General features: G+C 37.7%; 1 long non-coding RNA gene across 4 annotated transcripts in view; it reads left to right on the forward strand.

The window, feature by feature from the left end:
- Positions 1–22333, forward strand: part of LOC114012440 (uncharacterized) — a 518537-nt gene that overhangs the window by 69753 nt on the left and 426451 nt on the right. Inside the window, exons 4-5 of one of the 4 annotated variants that reach the window (XR_008748979.1) lie at positions 12342–12448; positions 15862–15935. The exons of 2 other annotated variants lie outside the window; for them this stretch is intronic. This is a non-coding gene — a long non-coding RNA (uncharacterized LOC114012440). The remainder of the gene's footprint in view (positions 1–12341; positions 12449–15861; positions 15936–22333) is intronic. One more of the 4 variants, XR_008748981.1, reaches the window with a different exon arrangement.

The following is a 22333-nucleotide window of genomic DNA, read 5'->3' on the forward strand; positions in this document are numbered from 1 at the left end:
GAACTAAAATGAAAGCTCAAGATCAAACTGTGTAGATTTTGATGCTACATGAGAAAATGAGAATCACCCATAGCCTAATGACAACTTGCTGTTTGAACAAATGAGCAATTTTGTTAAGTTTTAAGACTTAAGGCTATAGGTGGTGATTACAGTGGATTCCACTGAACAGCTTCCAGGAAGTTTACCTAATTTCAGTAATTCTGTTATATTTCACAGAACAGACTCAGCAGTTTCCTGTCTGCAAACTTTCTCCCTGTTACTGAGCAATCAGTTGCTTGAAATACAAGCAATTGACACATAAGGGGAACAGACAGGTGTTTAATCAAGACTCTGCTTAGGTGATAAATGAACCACTGCAGAATATAGCTTACTACTCTGTGTAGTGCATCTTAATAGAGAATATTCAGGTCTGTGCCAAAATTTTCATCATGTGAACTTTTGGATCAAGAGCTTTTCCAAAACTCTGCTTAATTGCTGAGAGAGATTCAACACCATGCATGGACATCAGATTGATTTATAGCTTATTCAACACCTCTAGTGTTGTAGTTTTGTGAAGGATGAGATCATAAACAAGCAGAAAATTTGTCCCAATTAAACTATATATGTATACTGTACTTAATATGAAAACAATCCAGGAGTAAAGCAAGAGAAGTCGTTATTAGATTCTATTACTCTGAAGATCATTTTGTTTGCTGTTAATGGTCATCTTATGAATGCCATTGAGAGATCTATGCTTTAAAAACCTGCTAAAGAAGAAGGTGAAAGTAATTATTACTCAAACTTTCTTAGACCTCAGCCACAAGCTCTTTTAAATGGGATGTAATGAAATGAGGAAAATGAAGATAATGAGTGAAGAAAATGTAAGTCAGGAGAGATAGAGTAAGTTGCCAAATGCCAACGATGGAAACATCTGTGAAGCTGCATTCCTATTTACAATCATGGAAATGTCAGTTTGTTGTGTCTTGAAGTGCATTTTCCACATAACTGATAAAAAATAAGTCTTGCTAAAAAAGGAGGTGACAACCCATGTTCTTTCCTAGTGCTCACTGCAGACCTGGAGGTTACAGATGGAAGTGTATGCATGTCTAGGGACAGTAGTGTCACTGAGGTGAGTCACCTCAAAAGAGAACAGTTGGTGGAAGTGCTGCTTTCTTCGCCTTGTAGGAGGAAGCACCAGCTGGTGGCTGAATATCTCTAGTTAGTTAATAGGAAGCTTGTTCAGAGAATGTCTGAGTCAGCTATCTTTTAAGGCTGCTGCTTAAACAGATTGCCCGGTGCCTATCCTAGAGAGAGGCTGTCCAAGAGAAGGTTTGTGTATGATACTAGCTGCTTTTTCTGTGGATGAATTAACTTGGTTTTGTTCCGTTAGCACAGCAACTTTCATCAATGTTCAGTGCTTAGGAAGTAAAATATTTTGGACTGTGACTGAGGTGGTGCCTATTACCCACAACTTCTGTTACATTAGCCTTTGTTATTAACTCTGGCAAAATCTATTTTCCACTTTAACTTCTCAGTAGTTAAGTATATTATTCAAGACCAAGACTTGAGCTAAGTAAAGTAAGTGGCAGTATCATACCCATTAAGCTGTCAGTTTTCAGCAGGGCACTTGTGATATTACCTATGGCTTCCTGTCTTCCTGACTCCCTCCAACAATCTCCTCTCCATCAGCTGCCTCTCTTATGCCCCAGAAACTGCTGTCAGTGGCCTGGCGGATGGCTCATTTGACATGTCTGTCATGTTGTGAAGCGTGTGTAGGAGCTAGATTAAATGAAGTGAAAGCTAGCTCATCTGACTGCCTACCGAGGAGCTTCAGGTCAGGGAAAGCTTTCTCTACATTAGGACTGCAGTAATTGGAGGAGGAGAAAAGTAGAAGGAAAGGACAGCTCTGCAGTAAGGTAGAGAGAGGGAGGCAACAGGGACTGGATGGAGATGGCTGAAGTATGTATGCTGTTGCTGTATAAGAATAATAGCTCTTTTCAGTGCCGCATTGGAGTCTTTGAGAACTTTTAAGGAAATAATTTACTGTCAGCTTTTTCAGCCTTAGTCTTTTAGCACAGTCTTCTCCTAATGCTTGTAGGCATTTACTCTTCCTGCTTCTGGAAAGTTGGAGGGAGAAAATAGAAGCAGAAGGGATGAATTCTGTCTGCCTGTGGATAGAAGGAAGAGTGAGGCATCTTTCCCCTCCCCTCCCAAACCTCAGTCTTTTGTGGAGCTCATGGTAGGTTATAGAAAACTCATCTGAAAAATTCTGCACTGTCTAGATACCAGCTGCTTTTTTCAATAGATTTGTAATGCTCCCAGATACAGTGGTGAGGTGAGCAGTGAACATTTCTGGCACATTTTTAAATAAAATGAGAGAGAGCGTAGCACTTAATATTGCGTTAATGAAAAATCATCCCTGGAAAATAGTGGAGAGAGAGTTATTTTTATGCAAGTGTAGATTTGTGATGCCAAGACAATAAAGAGAAACCACAATTTGTTCCATTAAGCTTGTATCATATTGTCAGCACTTGCCCATATGGAAAACATATAAATTGTCATGAAAACATGAAAATGGGACAATTTGGTAATGTTTTGAGTAGGCTTTATAAATATCATATGTATTTTTAAATACATAAGTGATGCAGTTTTGAACACAAAAGAACCACAGTTGTGGCAGCCAGATTTTGCTGTGTTCCCAGAGCAGCAAAATTAGCAGAGCTGCAAATGTAGTTATTCAAAAGTTGAAATTTTGGAGTAAGTCAGAAAAAGTATTAAGAGATTTGGTGGGAAACCAGTAAAAGCTAAAAAGGGTACAAATGAATATGCATTCTCTTTTCTCACCAGAGGTCAGAATTCGTCTGTGCACTTTTAGATTTAACTGAGGTTTTGTGCAAAGACTCAGTCATTAAGCCTGACAACTAACTTGGTGACTGGAACAAATCTTCATCTCACGGGTAGATGGAGGTAGTGGTATGGGGTTGGGCAAAGGGTAGAAATGTGGGCAGCTTTCTGACCTTTCACCACATTATGTGTTTATGTGGGTCTGGAAAGTACTACAGCTCGGTCTACAGGTTTATTCTTATCCCTGCTGTTAAACACACCAGTTGACAGACTATCAGAGCTTAATAGGTATGAATGGCAAAATGAAGCTATGCATTAGCTGAGAATCTGCCTCATGCAAAAAGAGGAGGAATCAAAGGCATCTTTGCATTTTTTTCTCTTACCTTTTTCCACTAACTGTCTTTCCCTAAAGTTATGTGTTGAATTCACGATGGTCTCAGTTTCAGGAAAAATAACTTTGATAACACCAGCACTGTTGAGTATTATGGTGTGTGTTCCAGTAATTGAAGCAGGCCGGAGACTAGGAGGTGTTTGGCAAGGAGAAGTGTTATTTTGGGATCCAGTTGGTCTGGGATTCCTTCACAGAGGGTAATCATCCAGCAGCTTTCTGCCCAAGTCCTTTCTGACTTGATTCCTTGTTTGTAGAGTCAACAAAATTCTTTCTCACCTCTTGTAAGTGCTTCCCTATGGAGTTTAGTCTCTCCAGAGTGCATCACACATGCCTAGCTGAGGTCTTACAGTACTATTTCAGTGTAGTTCCTAATGTATTAAATTGTAATTCAGTACAGTGTGTTCTGAGCCTTGAAAACAGTGTCACCTGATAGTACTAGGCTTACCCCATGTGTTTCCTGGGGTGCTCTCTGAATGAGAACCGCCTACATCTCCTCTCCATGAAGGGCTGCTGGGTGTGCAAGACCCACCCTTCTGTTGCTCCCTATGGATTTGTGACCTGCTGAACAGGGGTACTCCTGGTACTTCCTGCTGGGGAGGTTGTGCTTCCTTCTCTGGATTTTTTGCTGTGTTTCACCCTGGTGCTATGAGTATTGGCTTCCAAAGCTAAAGAAATCTAACTCAAAATGCCATTGCTTTTAATCTATATTGTAAAGGCTTTCAGTGGTGGAGCCTCTTGAGAGGGAGGAAAGAAAACATGCAATTAAAAAGTAGTAATTCTTGTAATTAGTGACAATGGCAATAATAATAATAATGTCTGTCTTTTAAAAAAATTATGAGGAAAAGTCTTACTGATTCATATTTATATAGAAAACGATACTGAAACATTTACTTTGTAGCGAGTGGCCAAGGGATAAGATACAATTCTGGTGCTGTATTTATATTGTATTTTGCAGACATATCTAATCTTTAGTGGCATGAGAAATGTTGTAGAAAAGTATGTCATCTAAAATTGCTGTAGCATTTGTACGTAAAAACCTGTCCTCTAGAAACCAGGTCAACTTTCACTGTAGCTTATGGTAATACATACAGACACTACGGAGTTTTTTTATCTTATAATGGAGATAGTATAGATAATAATATGTTGTCATCTATTACTTTTATCAGATTGTCTTATCTCCTTTGTGGCATCAAAAGCATGAATTCAGAAAAGATTGAGACAGAAGTGTCGCCTTTAATGCACACATGAAGGGCCTTATTCTGTTTACATTGAAGTCAGTGGAGATTTCTGTCCTTGATGGGAGCAGAAGCAACTGCCTGATCTCTACTCACAACATTTCATTAGTATTCTTTACAGTATGCACCTGGGGAATGGAGAGTGGCCCCTCAAACTATGACAATATTGTTATAATTGAAAAGTTATTAGTGCTGTAACTTTGTCAGCGATTAACAGCCTGTCAGTACTGTTCTGTCAGGTTGTCTGTGTGACGTCCCGGTATTACAATATCCAAGTTCTGGCAACAAAATGAAGTCAAAATAACATTCATATACTTTTTCTTTGCCTTCCAAGTCATCAGGAAAAAAAAAAAAAGCTTCGTAATTTTTCAGGGTTTCTGACAATTACTGTCTTGTTGGAGAAGTGAGGCGTTAGTGAATGCAACTTTTCTTCTGTTTTCCTATTGTCTTGAGTGTGGATTAGGAGGTTTTGCTTCACCCAGACATAGGGTTTGCAGAGTTACTTGGAAGAAGGTGCTGTTTACGTCTTCTGCGGTTGTCCTAATTCATCGTGTGATACTGATTTTTCACTTTAAAGGTCCTTTTGTATATATTGAAAAATTCCAGGAGGAGGATTAAAGTTTGAAAGAATGTATGAATAAAGTCTTTGGCAATGCAGCAGACAATTACCTTCTGCATTTGGTTTGAGAGGAAAAATAGGAGTAATTTCATAACACTTTCCTTCATCCAGCAGCTTTTTTTGACTCTATGGTAGCAGCAATTGGCTGAAAAAGTAATTGTCTTTTTGTGAGGTCTCTTATACAGAATAATTTTTTCCCCATTCATCAGTGTATTTTTAGTTTCCTTTAGGGAGGAATGTTCCTGAGAGACTCTGTTGATTCCAGGTTTTTTGCCCTCCATCTCCCAAGGAGGCTGAAGATCAGCTGTCAGTGATGGTCTAAGATCTTGTTTATGCTTCCAGGATAACTGTTTGTGTGTGCATAGTACTACTTAACTGTAAAAAAATTAGTTAAATAGGCAGTATAACTTTCAAGCCAGTCTTCTCAGGCATCTACAAGATCAGACCAGTTGTGAGTAACTTTTTTTGATGCTCAGGTGATCATCAGATTATCTAGATATTTCTTTCAATGTAATTGATTTCCTGAAGCTGTAAATTGCCTTGGAAAACCCAGTCACACCAGGTAAAGCCACCCTTATTGTGGTATTTAGAATCTTTTTTCACCAGATACAGGCAGAGTAAGAAACGGTAAAAATGCTTCTATAAAATAGTTGAAATTTGAATTCAGTTCAGAAATCTTGCATTGAGCTCAGTAAAGAAGTTTGTATTTTATTTTATCTGACTTCTGTTTAGTATTTTTTAATTTGGTCTGTATTTGGGGAGCACAATGACAGTAATTTTCTCTTTGGAGACACTAATAAAGATTGTTAATTTTAAAATAACATCACTTTTGAAAATGCTTTTCAAATTCAAGATCCAGTACATGGCCAGTTCTTTAGATCTCTTTAAACCTTCAGTGAGATTTCTGTGCTTTCATTGATGGGAGGTATAGAGAAAATATTTTCCTAGTTTTCTATTGCTTTAAGAGGCAGAGGATATCTGTGGTGAGTCATGGAGTATAGCTGTGATATGTTACTAAAGTGCATTTTGGCAGAGGATGGAGAAGTAACCACTCAATCTGTTGTGAAACAAGAGAGTCTTTCAACACATTTTTCAAAGTGCTCATAGTTCCCATTTCAAGGCAAGTCAAACAATAATAGTAGCGAGCAAAGAAAATTAATGTGTGTCTGGAATACTTTAATTAATAATAATAATTATAATGGACCCATGGCGCTCATGAGCTCCTACTTTCATCTTATTGTTGATTGATTCTGCTAAATTTTACTCTCACAGCAAATTATGTTGCTGTTCTGTTACATCTCATATTTGATTACTGAGAGATAGTGAAGCAATTTAAATGGGACTTCTATGAAAAAAAGAGCCCTGTTTTGAGTTGAAACAGTATCCTTTATTTTAGAGATAGTTGTTTCAGTACAGGACTTCATAATAAAAAAAATTCACAATAAAGATCCCAAGCAAGAATTAAATGCTTTAGATGGTAGTTGGAGGACTCTTTTGAAAGTGTGAAGTAAATGGTATCATCCAGGAAATTAAAATTCAGCCTTGGTGAAGACAAGAGTTCAGAGTGGTTATGGAACAATTTCTACATATGACATTATTTCCCTTACAGGCTTTTCTTCTACTCACAGGTTCCCATGCACATACCTGTTACACTCTTTATCCTGGAATGCTGTGCTCCGTTTAAGCATGCTGCCAGCTCTACCCCAAGAACCCCTTTTCTGTTGGTAGGATAAGCTAGTTGTGTACAAGCTATTTCAGTCTGGAAGCCTGCTCTTCATTTTCTGCCAATAAAGTTAAATTGCACATGTTTTTGTTACTTGATGCACATTCTTTAAGACAGGACAGATCCCTTTTCTCTGAGTCTGTAACTCTAGCACAAAGTGTAATTTTACCTTAATTTGCAGTGATTCATGTATTTCACACTACAGTCTAGGATGATATAGGGTTTCTGGCAAGAAAAGGAGAATGACTGCCAAACTGTCTTCACTAAGAAACCTTAAAAGTAAAGTATGATGCTGCAGATATTAAGGTTTATGAGAGTGACAGAGGTTGCTATCAGAGCAGCAGTCTTTAGAAAAGGATGGTGTTTTGATTGTCACAGCTTACTGAAAACAAAGATAAAGCAATGGTTGATTTAAGAACACTGTCTTTTTGTTATGTGTTCAGTAAGACAGGGAAAGTGGCTCAGAGCAAATCTGATCTGATTCTGAATCTTTTCCTCCAAAACCTGAAGAGAATCCAAACAAAGTGATGGGCTTTAACTAATATGACCACATTTCCTTTTTTGTGTGTTTTCTACCTTCTTTGTGCAAGAAAAGGTTGTGCAAGAGAGTTTACTGTTGTTGGGAACTTCAAGTCCTTACTGAGTAAATGTGTTAGCATTTCTTAAATCAACTTTGAACTTGAGTCTTGATCCTGGATGTCAATGGACTCAAGTCTTTGACTAAATTTGTGCATGCTTTTAAATTTTTTGCTTGGAATGGCATAGGTGAAAAGACGTTTAAAATTTGAATCTCATTTTTTTCATTCAGAGGAGAAGTGGCAGCAATATGCGGGGCTGCTCATATGTCTTTAGATGATTCAGCTGTGGGATAGAGCAAGAGCTAGTGGAAGATGAGCCAGTTTTGCACACCTGAGCAAGGAGGAAAGGAAGAATCACAGGCTTCTGAGGGGAGCCTTCATTCCATTATTCCATTTGTATACCTGCGAGGAAAACATATCTATTTCATACAGAGACTGGCAAAATGAGAAAAAAAGTAATGCCACTCTACATTAGAACATAAAGTGGCAGTTGATTCAGCCTCTGAAGGAGAGAGAAACAGAAAACAAGTCTTAAACCACAGGGTGTATACAGAATGCAAAGTTTTCATGATCAAACATTATTTATCCAAAATATTCTTGTGTAGTTTTCAAATATTCCTATCTTATCTCATGAGAAAATCAATCTGTTCTCAAAGTATTTTCTGACCTTCTTATTTTCTGACCAAAATAGTCAGACTTCATGGGGGCAGACTGTCATATTTTGAATATGAGATATATCTGCATTTTGGTCGAAAAAAACCCAGGTACAGAATAGTCACAGAATACAACTTTCAAAGTTAAAGTAATAACTTAAAGTTAAAGTACCTCTCTTGGCAGTTTGTCGCTTTGTTTTGCCTGAAACAAAGTGAGTCTGCACATATCTAATTGTGTTCAAATATCATAATAATTCAGACCACGTAAGAAAAACACCCTGTCAGATAGGGAGAAAGAACATAAGAAAAGTGTTATTCTCTGATTATGTTTTTTAAAATAAACTGTTAAAAGAACAAAATTATTAAAAAACTTTTATAATTATTTGGAACTCTAAATAGACTTTAATTCATTTGATTTTTATAGACTACTAGTCTTTAATCTCTATTGCAGAATCTGAAGTTTACCTGTTACGTACTGGTAAATTAGTTGTCAATCCCTTGGGCAGTATATTTTAATATCAGTATTATACGGTAGATGATACAAATCTTGTGTACGGTATTATTAGCTTAGGCAGCTGCTGACTTAAAAAGGCCAGTTTAACAAGTCACCACTGTATTATGTTTAATTAGGTACAGTTTATATAATGAGGTGTTCAGTTCTAATGGAAAGACATGCTGTGAGCAGCACATCTGCAGGAATAACTATTACAATCAGCATTGCAGAGACCCATGGAACTGCAAATTAGACTTACTTATCTAGAAATAAATTACATCCCAATGCCTTCATAAAGCTCATTAATTAATTCCACTGGCATAAAGGTCTTTTTCTTAATTTCATGTTCCATTAGCATAATAAACACAATTTGAGTTACAACAGTATGATCAGTTTAATGGATGCTATTTATTTTAGTTTTTTATTTAAAGTCCCGGTAACATAGAATTAACATCAATATGCTGTTTGGTCCTTTATTAAAAATTCCCATAGGATAACTGGCACAGATGTTCAATACAGCATCATATATTTACTGCATTTTATGACTTCACTAATTGGCCATATGGAAAGGTGTTGCTTGGATTTAATTTTTTTTTTTTTTAATCTGATAAATTATATGGATTGTAGTAGTCACAATTGGTTACTATGTGAAGTTGGACAGGTTAATATACACTGCATGCTGGGAGAAAAATAAGAGTAAGGAAAGTTTTTATGTACATTTCTTCATAGTAAATAGTACCAATATACTTCACAGTATATTAAGATCAGTTTCATGTATGTGTAGTTCCTGAGACAATTACAATTCTTTAATTTATGCAGACACTGTCTAATTAGATGAAAATGTTACCAGCTATTTGTTTAGTCACAGTTAGGTTACAGACAACCTTATTGTTGTTTCAATCAATTTTTCTTGAGCTCCACATTTCATTATAAAGTACACTGCTAAGAAAATTTATGGTAAGATGTATGTTACTGGAACAAGAGGTTTCATTGTCCATCCATCCAGCTAATAATGGTTACTTTGAATGGTATCCATATCTATGGTTTTGTTAGCTTTTAGTAGACTAGGAAAATGTCTTAACAGATTATGTTTTTACCTTATATTGTCCAACATTTTATGCTAAAGCCAACCTGTTAATATGACCAAACTAATTCTGTCATCAGCTTGGTGTATGTATTTTTTAAGGCTTTTCTCTTACATTGTTTTACCATTTCCTTGTCTTCTCTCTGCATTTAGTATCAATGACTATCATTGTAGATATGTTCTTCAGCCTATAATGTAGCCACCTTATAATATTACAGAGTGATTTTGGGTAATACTCATGTGTCATATAAATCCATCATCTGATTTTTCACATAAAAACTGATCTCTGTCATTACACTGCAGTTCACCTTTCTGTTTATCCCTTACTTTCCAAAATCATCTGAACAGGAGTAATCTATCTCTGCTAGTGTGATTTCCTTCTATTACATGACCTCACTAGTGTGATTTCCTTCTATTATGGTATCAGAAGGAGCTGCACCAGAGCAGATGAGGGCAAGTTACCTTAATTTCTGTGTGTATGTCTGTATGGGCATACACATACACAGGTATATAGTTCTCTAAGGGTTAAGTGAAAGCATTTTGCATTAAAAAAATGCTTTGTAGCTCGTCATGCTTTTAATAACCCCAACTCAGCACATGTACATACCCTTGAGTTTGAACTTGGGTTTTTTTAACAATTCCTTTTCATGTATTTAATGGCTGGGTTTTTATAAGGCATTTAAGCATGTAACTAATCTGAAGAATGAAGTGTCTTTTGCCTTTAAATTTAGGTTTATGTCATAAATGGAAATTGTCTAGGAACATACAGGAAAAGACATAACCTTTAGTATAATCTTTTGTCAGTGACTGAGCTGGAGGAAACACAAAGCAGTGTAGGTTGCACAAAGCAGTGAAGTTGTATGGATCAGACTATGTCTTTTCCTTTGTAAATTCTGTTTAGTGCAAATGCTTGAATTAAATTTTTAAAATGAATCACTATTTTCAAATGTCTTAGTGTTATGGGTCCTAAGACACATGTCAGAAAAAAAATGATTTTACACTGAAGGACAAAGCAAACATTACACAGCTGCATTGTCTGGGAATATAATAAAGTATTTTCATGCACTAAATAGCCACACCATGTAAAGATGAATAGAAGGTGACAATAGGTGGTTGATTCTATCCCACATTTAAGAAACAGTGACTTGAAAAACTTGTGCATTTTCAAGTTCTCCTAGGTATTCGATGGAAGTACATGTTACAGGTTTTTCAACAACAACAAACCCAAGCTGGACAAATACTTCCAAGTCTTAGCCTTTTACAGGTGGTTGGGCTAATTGTGGTTACATAGACAATCACATGTGGTCTTTATTTAGCAGCCTAAAATGAACCCTGTCCCACTTATGTGGGCATGTGCAAGCTAAACCTTGCTCAGGTGGCAGCAAGCTGCTTGAGGGGATGGACTGAATGCATTTGGGACAGAGGGAGAGGCAGGCAGTACCCTTGGAAAACAGGGTATCAGAATGATTCAGGTGATGATAGCTCTTACTGGATTGCTATAAAGTAGGAGTGAAGCAGCAAGTTGAACAGTGAGAATCCATGGGGACTCTGCAGCCACGAATAGAGCTTCATGCTGATTCTTTTCTGCTTGCTATACCTTACTCTGAGAGCTTAAATTTGCCTCCTATTGTTAGCCTGTGTGCTTAGCTTATATTAAAAGTGCAACATTGCCAAGTGGTTTTGCAGGTGAACATACCCTAGAAAGTTTTATCCTCTTCCTGAGGATAAAACCACATTGCTTTATAGCTGGTTGTACAGGGCTGTTTCTGTGTTTTACTTTGGTATCTGAGCCTGTAATGCCAAATTGACCTACAGAATTATATTCATAATGACAAGTGACTGGCATAGAAGATTTTTAAGAATCTTCTACCTGCCATTCCCTAGACTTAAGAGCACCTAAGATATCGGCCTATATGAAGTTGAGCACTTTGAGTTGCCTGGCAGTGCATTGGGTATGTGACAGGTATTTTTTTTTCTCAGCTGTCTGTTGTCACAGACACCACTGTCCTATCTCTACTTTCACCACCAACTTTGCACCGTGCAGCTGAACAGACAGTAGTTGGCTTTGTAAGGTTGAGTGTAGGGCCTTGCCTGAAATGCACCCAGTAATTTTCTTTGATCTGCTGGATTCAGATTAGCAGAGAAGTCTTGGGATCAGAGAGAACAGGTTCTTCTCATTGATACTTAGTCACCTGATGATTTCTTCTCCATCCCAGTTATGATTGGGTTTTCTTAATAGCTGAGAGGATGGAGAAGGAAAGGACAGCACTCAGGGAATATGTAAGCACTTCTTGTTGAATGTATCCTAAGATGCCACTCATCTGAAGAACATGATTGTTCATTGAAGGGCAAAGCTAACATTATAGTGCTGCACTGCCTATCACCCTCTGCAGGGAGGTGGGTATTCTGATGAAGGGTTCATGAGAAAGAATAGGGAGAAAGTACAGCACAACACACAAGTTTCTACATAGTGTTTTAGTCATCTTTTGAGATAAGGCATCTTTTGAATGTTTGTCATCTGATAGACAGAAGTAGTAGAGTAATGCAGCAGGTTTGCGGTTTGAGAATGAGGAGTTTAAAAGCATACCATGTGAAATGTAGTTTCAGTGACTTAATGAAAGGTGCCTCTTCTCTTTGGGATACAGCAGAATGGTTGAATTGTTCAGATCAGTAAAATAGTTTCTTGTTGTCAAGGTTTTATATTATTTATGAGCAAAGTTTGTTTTGTACATTTTCTTGCAGATTCGCTCAGCTAAGTGAGGTCTTTGATTTTAGGCTTTTTGGAGTGGAAGAAAAGATACCGTGGAGACTAGAGCATAGCTGCCTCTTTACTCCTTGTCTAGTCCAAGGTGAGAAGCCAAGGCGGGTGGCTCAGGTACACCTGGAAGTATCAGGTAGTGCAAACCACTGTGTCCTAAAACCCCATTGCAATAGTAGGTAAACATGCCCCCCTTGGTTTAGGCTCCATTGTGTATGCCCATGACTTAGGATAGAACATCCCATCACTGGGGAACACAGAAAAGCATGGCTACAAGTATCATTTCACAGGCATGGCTGGTCCTGGAAGAAATTGGCTAGGGAAGAGGCAAATTGCTGTTAACTTCAACCAGAGCTCAATCACAGAAAAATACAGCTGAGTCAGAATAAAACACCTTTGCCACATAGACCTAAATTCAAGTGGAACCTTACTGTGTTGCCTGGCTAGAGAAGATCCAACAATAGTTGAACTTCTCAAACCTCTCAGCAATACTTACAGACTTCTTATCTCATTGGTGGCCTAATAATGAGAGGTGGGAGATTTCTTGTTTCTTTAAAACAGCATGAGGAATAAAAAATGGAACTGAAATGCTTTGTAATGCAGCCTTAATACAGGTTTAATGTCAGGTTGCTGCAACTGAGTAAAATGTTAATACAGTCAAACATATTTCTAAAAGTCATCCAATGCGTGTTATTTCCACAGGATATTACAGATGTTTTATTTGCAGCTCAATGATAAATATTTAAAGAGCAGAAATATTATTTTAAAAGCTTGCAGGGCTACAGGTGTCAGTTTTCCTAATAGAATCTATTTCCCTTAGTAGTTTGTATTAGTGATCCTCTAAGTATCCATAGAAATGTATGTATTACTTTCTGCTTACGAGTGCTATCTGTAGTCTGTACTTCACATGATCAAGTACCATGCTCAGGCCTTAGACTTCAGACCACAAACTGTAGCCTTCTGATTGTTGATTTTTTTTCCACAGTTCTTGCTTAAAAAACTAGATAACTTGTGCAAAAAAAAAAAATGGTCAGACAGAAATGCATGGAGAAACTCAACAGTAACCCTAATGTTGAATCCACAGGCCTTGTGACCCCTTTATATTTGTTTGAGCAGCCTCTTTTAATTAAAATAGATACTGTTGCACTCAGATAAACATTACTGACAATTGAAAACAGCACCTTGTAAACAGAGGATTTGTAGAAATTTAATACATGTAGCTGAACTTAACTTCTAAAAGAAGTTCCTTTGTTCTTGTCATAATGCTTGAAGTTAATGGACAACTAAAATAGAATGGCTACATGTGTCATCCATTGAGTGAAGAGGACTGACTAAAATCCATTAGCGTCCAGAAAAGAAAGACAAAGGCAGAAATTACATCACTTCCAGATGAATCCTAACTATTCCCCAAACACCCTGGTAGTATGACAGGCAAGAGGCAGAGCCATTAATCGGAAGGTCAGATAGTGCAATTTTAGCCAGGTTTTCTTGATTGAAAAGGCACCGGAAAATTCTATAGAATGCTAGTGTTACAGAATCTACAAAATACTTTTTAAAAACTGGTTTAATGGCTTGATGGCCTAAGTGACAAATCTACCTGTCATACTAAAAGGGAAAGTTAGCTTTCAACACTGCTTATGGTAGAAGTGCTAGAAGACCTGAGTTATGCTGCATTTGGAAAAAAAAACCCCAAACTTTTCATTCTTTTTTTTGTTTCTTCAGAATTCTCTAATGCAGTTTAAGTGTAAACCTTAAAACTTCCTACTGTTAACTACCATTCTCAAATTGATTTAATGTCTTTATTCCTGAAGAACTATTTTGCTAATAGAACTCTATCAACATTGTATCCTTAACAGTTTAAAAAAATAATAATAGTGAACTCCTCCACATCCTAATTATGGAGTTTGGAATCCATTTCATCAGTCATATTTACTATTAATATAAGTAAGGTGCATTTCAAAATAGTGCACTATTGACATCAAATACTACATACGAAACAGGTACTTGCATATATACAATGTGGAGAAACCCATTGTAGGCCATTTGTATGTTCCTGAGAAAAAACATGTCTCAAACACTTCTATTCAGTTAGCAGATGTGTTAGCTAGAGGTTTTTGTACTAAAAGCTGTATGTGACCTGGTGGGTTGTTTTTGACATTTGATTCCTCTTACTTCTCAGCTACTAAACAGTGTGGCTATTTGCTGGGCATCTGTAGGAAAGTCACTTTTGTAGGACTGTTGTGGTTTAACCCCAGCCAGTAATTAAATGCCATGCAGCCACTTGCTCACCCCCCCTCCCCATCACCCAGGGGTGTGGGGAGGAGAATTGCAAAGGAATGTAAAACTCGAGGGCTAAATTAAGAACAGTTTAACAATTGAGATAAATAATAATAACTGTTATTGTTGTTATTATTATTATTGTTATTACTACTATTATTTAATGTTACAATGAAAAGGAGGGAGAAGGGGAGAGGAACAAAAGCCAAAGGGAAGGGAGAAAAGAGAACTAGTGATGCACAATACAACTGCTCACCACCCACTGACCGATGCCCAGCCAATCCCTGAGCAGCGATCGGCAGGCCCCCGCCAACACCCCCAGTTTATATACCAACCATGACATCCCATGGCATGGAATACCTCTTTGGCTAGTTCAGGTCAGTTGTCCTGGCTGTGTCCCCTCCCAATTTCCTGTGCCTCTTCAGCTCTCCTGCTGGCAAGGCCTGAGAAACCAAGAAGTCCCCAACCACACTGTTCCCACATGAAATCCGAAACACAGCACTGCACTAGCCACCAAGAAGAAAATTACCCCAGCTGAAACCAGGACAAGGAGGCATGTCTGTCTACTAAAGTATACTGGTCTTGAAATTCTGAAGTTAGTCTAGTGCTGAAACTTAGGATGGAGAAAGAGGAAAAGTCTTAAAACCCTCTTTTTGCTAACCAATAAAAGTTGCTCCAGCCAAAAATACTGGCGTATTTATGGCCTCATGATTAACATATGGCAACATTTGCTCTCAGGCCTTTTGTTCTCCTGTCACTAGTTTTTGTTCTTTACTCTCCTCCTGTCAGTAAATCCACATGAACAATAACTGAAAGATCATTCTGTTAGTATAATAAATACTGTAATGGATCATTGGTTGGGCTGACTTATCTGCTGTTTGAAGACTGAATGAATGTCCACAAGTTGTGGTAAATCTGTTTCTCTGTAATGGAGCAAACCCCCAAAACTGCATAACAAGAGTCATTGAGCTACAGACACTACAGCTCTAATTCTTGTATCCTTGGGCTCTCAGTATATGTTGGATACCACCTGCAGTTTTGGATGAGAAATTGGACAGGCTACAATAATAAGTCGTCTAGTTAGTGCTGGCTGCAAAATAACTATTGGTACCAAACAAATGGTGTTTTGCTTTAGGAGGAGGAGGAAATGCTAGTGTTTTAGATTAAAACCTTTCATTTTCCCTTTTTTGGTCACACATGTTTTTCTGTTTTCCACATTTTCCACAGTTCTGAGGAAGGCGGAGCAGATGTGCCATCAGGCAGTGGTATTTTATCATTTGACTTAGCACAAGGAGAACCAGGTAACATTTTAAGGTTTGTGTTATGTAAGAGGTCAGATAAAATCATCTAATGTTGCCTTTTAGCCTTGAAATTAATTAACCTCTACTCTGGTTTTTTTTTTAATGGATGAGCTTTCTGAGACCTCTTTTCCATTTCATTTAATTGGAATGTAAATACTCTTTGTTAGTTAATTATTCTGGTGTGTAGATGTGATGACAAATTCAGGACCAAAACAGGAAAAAAATGCTGATGTCATGTTTACTGAAGTACTCCTGCTAAATTTTCTTACATGTAGTGACATAATGTAGTTGGATGAATCCTGTTCATAGTATGTGCAGACAGCCTTGGAAGCAGGAGAACTACCCTTTCTGCCACTCCTGAATAACCTAGGTTGTTTTCTTTTTAGGCATGTGACTTCTCCACTGTTCATACAGTTTCTCATGAAAAATATCAGTGTCCACTGTTCCCTTTATGCCTCGGTATTATACAACTGTCAAAGAAAAAAATGACATTCTTTCTTTTCCTTAATATTTACTAACTTAAGAGATTTTGTTGTCAGTCTAGCAATCTCAGAAGGAAATAAATGACTACATAGTATGGAACTTTCAACTGAAAGGCTGTTACTGTCTTCCTTTTTATTTCTTAGGCTATTTTCCATCAATGCAGTGAAATGAGAGTGCTAGTGCCCAGTGTGTTGGAAACTATGCCCATTTTCACTTATGTGTTGCTTTTTTCCTTTTGCTCTTACTTATCCTAAATAAATGTATGACTTGTCCTGAGGCATTTATTAGTCAAATGTGATATTGTAATCAATTTTATGAGTTTTTAAGCCAAAGTGAATGTCAAATGGCACCTGAGGGCACTCAGCACCTTACAGGATTGGGCCCATAGTGAAATTTGGTGTTTGAAGAATAAACATTGTATAACAAGAATTGCTAGATTTCATTATGTTTTGCTTAAACTGGTGGAAAAGTGTTGTGGATGGAGTCATGTGCTTCACTCACAAGAGAGAAGCAACAATGTTTATATAAGACTGTGAGTTAACAAAGTTCCATGGTAAATGTGACAGTGGTTTAACAAGATTTGAGAGCAAGTTACCCTAGAGTATTTACTGCATAGAGGACGGGGTCAGACAAAACTGTCAGGGACATCCTCTTGTTGAGTCATGAGGTTCAGAAAGGACCCTACTGCATTCTAAACTCTTTCTCAGAGGGGCGTTTAGGTGCAGCTGGATCCAGACTTAGTCCCAGACTTTGTCAATGGTTTATGTCTAAAGGATTATATATGCACAATCAATCCTTTATATCACTTAGCAAAGATTTCAAAGTTTCAGGGCACTTATTTCCAATTCACTTACTGAGTATCTGATGCAATAAGGATTCTCACAGCCTTGAGGAGTAAGGGATCTCTGCAGCAGGCATAACCTTGGGAGACATCCCTACTGGTCATACAGAGAGATCCTGTCATGCAACCCACTGCCACGCAGGAGAGCTCAATGGGCCCTGGGCTGTCTGCTGTAAGATGACTGTCTGATAGTCATATTTGCTTACTGACTTCAGATGTTAGTTTCTTCCAAATTTGTCTTGAGTCGGACATTGACCAGCACTGTGGTTAGGTGGGTGCGTTGCTCAAATTAGCTCTTGGCTATTGTGTTGTTATCCCTCTACCCGAATCCACTCTGAGCTGGTTGCATACAGCACAACCAGACACGTCCGTTGCAATTGCCACTGGTGGTTATCACTTGGGCAGGGTTATGGGAAATAAAGGTCAGGGTGGGGTGGGGGGAGCACACTGCCACAAAAAGCATGGTGATATGACATCTCAAATTGAATGACAAATTAGGATACATGGTGGTGTATCCTAATTCTGTAGGATAGGAAGACTGGGGTGGGCAAACAATATACTGTAAGGTGTATTTCCTGATTATAGATAATGCTATCATGACAGTTTATCATTTGGAAAGCACTCCAAGCCCATATATATTGCATCCAGAAAACAAGCCTGCAAATTTCAGTGTGTTTCTCAATTTTACTCTCATGTGACTTCTTAACTTGTTACTACTTGATTATAATTGGGTACTTGATTTTCATCAACAGTAATTTCTAAGTGCTTTTTGCTTTTTAAAGTAGTTTTTGCTTGATACTATTTTATTTCAGCCAAGAACATGAACTTCTGTGCCTCAGTTTACTTAGCCATAGTATGATGAGTAATTTACCTACCTCAAATATGATATCCAGTGTCAAAAAAGTCTGTGTAGCCTTTTAAGCTCCAACTGATCTTAGCAAAAAATTTAATTTATCCCCCATACTCTGGTATATTGACCTCTGAAATCCTAAATGAGACTGATGTTTTAGACCTTAAAAAATCCCACTGTATTTTTGATAACATCTTCTCTTTTCTCTTATTAGCATAGCATGCCTCTTTTTTTAATCTTGTTGTACAATACTAATTTCAAAGTCACATGTTTGGCTGATTTTCTAACCTCTGAAGAACTACCCAGGATTAATCAAAGCATAGTCTGTGTAGAGAGGGTCTTTTGATTCTCTTCCTTTTGCTGGCTTTAACAGGATATTGCCTGTGTAAGCAAAATCAATGCTAAATGCTTGCTTGAAATGTCCAGGAGTTAACATAAAAGGTTCTGTCACATAAATGATGGTCCTGGAGAAACTTGAAAACTGCTTACATTTACTCCAGGTTTTGCTTAGAAGGCTGTAGTCTGACAGTGGCATCTGGCAGCACCCGGATGCACACACATAGTTGCAGGGCTGAATTTCATTGAACTATTTTCTATGCAAAGTAAAGGTAACCAAAAGAAACTGTGAACAGTAAAGTATCACTGCGAAGTTATTACTGAAAAATTACTTGCATAATCTATGTAAATAAATGAATCCTGATTGGTTTTCCGTTTATGTGGTGGAGACTGTTTGAAGCCCTTGAAAGGACACCAGCGGAAAGATGGCTGGGGGTTATAAAAAAGAAAATGATAGAAACCATTTTAAAGGATGCTTTAGTGAGGGAATGAATGACTTTAACTGGAAAGGTATGAGGAAGGAAATTCATTGTGCAGCCTGCCATAGGCAAGCAACTGATTTGGAAGGGAAAAGGGAAAAACGCATTTCAAAAAATGAGTGTGAACTGTTAGAGAAAAACTGTTGGCTTCTCAAAAGTATGTATCTTGGAGAGAACTGACCCATGAGACCTGAGCCCAGAAAAAGGTTCAGGAAATGGAAATGGGTATGGACACACATGCATGATGTATATCTTTATATATGTATTTATATGTGAGGCTCTTCTGATTTCCCAGAAAGTACTGTATATGGAAATCTTGGCAAAACCTCCATGTTTTCTGGCTTTGCAGTTACATGTGAATGATTAACTTCAAAACTGGGGAAGACATGGATGTATGGAAAGCCAGCGCATATGCTGTAGGGGAGTCTGGTGGTCTGGCATGGGTCTCAGTGGTGAGAGCAGCACTTCTGAGTGGTGCTGTTCTCAGAGGGTAATAGGGAAAGGGACAGAGAGATAAAGACTGCCCAAGTATGACACAGTACAGGAAAGGAACAGAGAGGGCACCTATTCTCAGAAACTTGTATTCTGAGGTGCGGACCACAGCAAAACAGTCTGGGGGGGGGGGGGGGGGTGGCAAGCAGAACTCTACATATCTCTTAAGTATTAGGAGTTTTGAAAGAGCTGAGAGGGTGAAAGACTTGCCTTGAATGGACAGTAGATACTGGTTGTCTGAGACGTATGGGATTTTTTTAAGCCACTTTTTCTGTGAGGGATTGTAGTAGGTCAATGGCTTCATTCTGTAGCAACAACATCCTGTGGAGATGGCCATTTTGGTTTTTTCGTAGAAGTGCCTGATTGTTACACACAGCATTTTCTTTTTCTCAGAAACCCTTGTGATACACTTATGTAGAATTTTATTTATGTCTTTTTGAATTCAGATCCCAGCATGGAAGAGAATAGATTTTTTTTTTTTTATTCTCTAAGACAAGTCAGTGGGCAGTCATGATAGGGACTTCATTCTAAACATTCTGTCTTACCCCAGGAGCAGTGCTGGAATCCATAAATATAACCGGTTACCTTTCCTGGCAGCTTAATCAAAACCATACCTGTTTTAAAAACAGGCATATTCTTTTGGGTTATTGAAAGGCTATGTTCCAGGTTGTGGAACTATGAACAATGTTACGGGACAGATATGTAAGTAGTACTTAAAAGATGTGCTTTCTGAGATCCATAATTACAAGGTTTGCTGGACTACCAAGTGGTTGAAATAGGCTGGTGTACTTTTCTTCAGATTTTTTTTCTTTTTTCTTTTTCTTTTTTTTTTTCCCCTGTTTTTCCTGAATGGGAGAAATTCATACAGATGGAAATCACAGAGTATTTCAAATTTTCATTTCATTTCAGTTGCTGTGTTTGTGAGTGCATTCATATGTGTGTTTTGGGAGAAAAGAAGAGAAGGCAAGAAACACTGTGTACATGTGTACTCAAATATAATATATTGAGCAATGACCAAGGTGGCAGACTTTGAAGATCAGATTTCTAAAATTGCTTGAGGCTTGTCAGACTCTCACACTGAAACCTGTTAGCAGTTCCCACTGGCTTCAGTGAAAGCAGAGTTAAATTAATACTGAAAGCTTTTGAAAATTAAGCTGAACTGTGATTGAATAGCTTGACCTGGTTCTCATCTGCTGCTTTTGAATATTTAAAATAAGCACAATTTTCTTAATCTCCAAAATTCATTGAACACTTGCCTATTCTTTTGTCTCCTTGTGCAAATCCTGCTGCCTGCATGTGGGAAGCTGTACATGCTTGTGCTGTTTAGAATGAGATGATTCCAGTAGTGTGCTTTTCTTATTGCAATAACTATTGAAAAGAACCTAACTGCTATTGAAGATGGTCATCTGCCATGCAACTGAATTGCTTTCTTAGATGTATTTCTTAAAACTCTCTGCCAGCATCTCAGAAATGAAGAATTTTAAGAAAGTATGAATTACTATGTAATAAATTATTCTTTTACAGCAAAACCTTCCTGTTCAAAGTAAGCTGCTTTGGGGGAGTAAATTAGAATAGTGTTTTGCTGAAGCTGTGTGTTTAAAGGAGAATTATGCATAGCACCCTTGTTTTGCCAGATTCCAATAGCTACTCAAGAATCATAAATGTTTCAGCAGCCTGAAGTGTTTGCAAAAATACACGATGACATTTGTCCTTTTCTCTGTGGCTTTCTTGGGACTGTTCTAATTTAGGATATCATGTTCAGAAATACTAAACACTTCTAATATAAGCATTTAGATACTTTTATTAGCTTGGATGTAAAGCAGAGAAGGGTGACTAGCTGACAAATACAGCTGCTTCTTGGGCTGACTGGTCGATTTCAGCAGTGCTGGTTTAAGTAGCTTTCAGTAAATTCCGCCAGATTTAAAGCGGTGTGTTTTGTTCAGCTAAGACATGTCTCTGGAGAATTGCTGAGATTGAGGCTTCATGGCCCTTTATGGTATACTTATGGCTCATCTGTTTGATGGTTGGGCTGTTTTTAGAACAGGCTAAAGGTATTGTAATCAAAGTGAAAAGCGTGAACTTGTAGAACTTTGTTTAGGTAACAGCCCTCCCTTAATCCAGAAAAGTGCATGAGAATTGACAGTATTGGTACATCTTATCTTACCTGAGACTTGAATCTTGCAGACACTTCTGTACCCTCATAAAATGTTCACATTCTTATTGACATTGCAAAGTAGGTGTGTCTTTGCGGGATCTAGACCTTATCGTAGTTGTGGAAGTTATCCTTCTCTGCATAAATATTGCATTTGGTTTTTTAGGCTTGGCAGACTCTCAGCCTTGCTGATTACAGGCAGCAGTAAGTTCCATTAAGTGTTTATTTATTTACCTGTAAAATATTGTTTTGTGGTTTTAAAACTTCTGCCTTTTTAATTTTTTGCTGGTATAGTTCAGGCTGTGTATTATGTGGAAGGGTACCTAGGAGTACTTAGTATAAAAACGTGGATGTAGTGTAGAGGAAGTGTCATCCACTCTTATTTATTGCATCTATAATTTGGAAAGACCTAATATTTACAGATATATTTGTTGGAAAGTGCTTCAAAAATACACGTTTTTCTCTGCTGTGCTGGAGTTCCTTTTTTTGTTTTTTGTTAATGAAGTGGGATTTTAAAAGTTGCAGTCACTGTTAAGGATTCAGCTTTGTGATCAGTGTTATATTCTAGAATTAAGTCCTCCAGCTGTATTATTAAAGTTTTTACTTTAACCATGAGTGCTCTGCTTGAACTGGTGCCTGGATACACTATAGCTGAGTTTACACAGTTCTGCATTGTGTAGTTTTGCTTGGTTTGATTTGGGATCTCTGTACCTCAGTGTTGCTAGCTTTTCTCATACTCATTAAAACTTCATTTTCCATTTCTAA

Source organism: Falco peregrinus, chromosome 10, assembly GCF_023634155.1.
Source record: "Falco peregrinus isolate bFalPer1 chromosome 10, bFalPer1.pri, whole genome shotgun sequence".
NCBI classification, from domain to species: domain Eukaryota; kingdom Metazoa; phylum Chordata; class Aves; order Falconiformes; family Falconidae; genus Falco; species Falco peregrinus.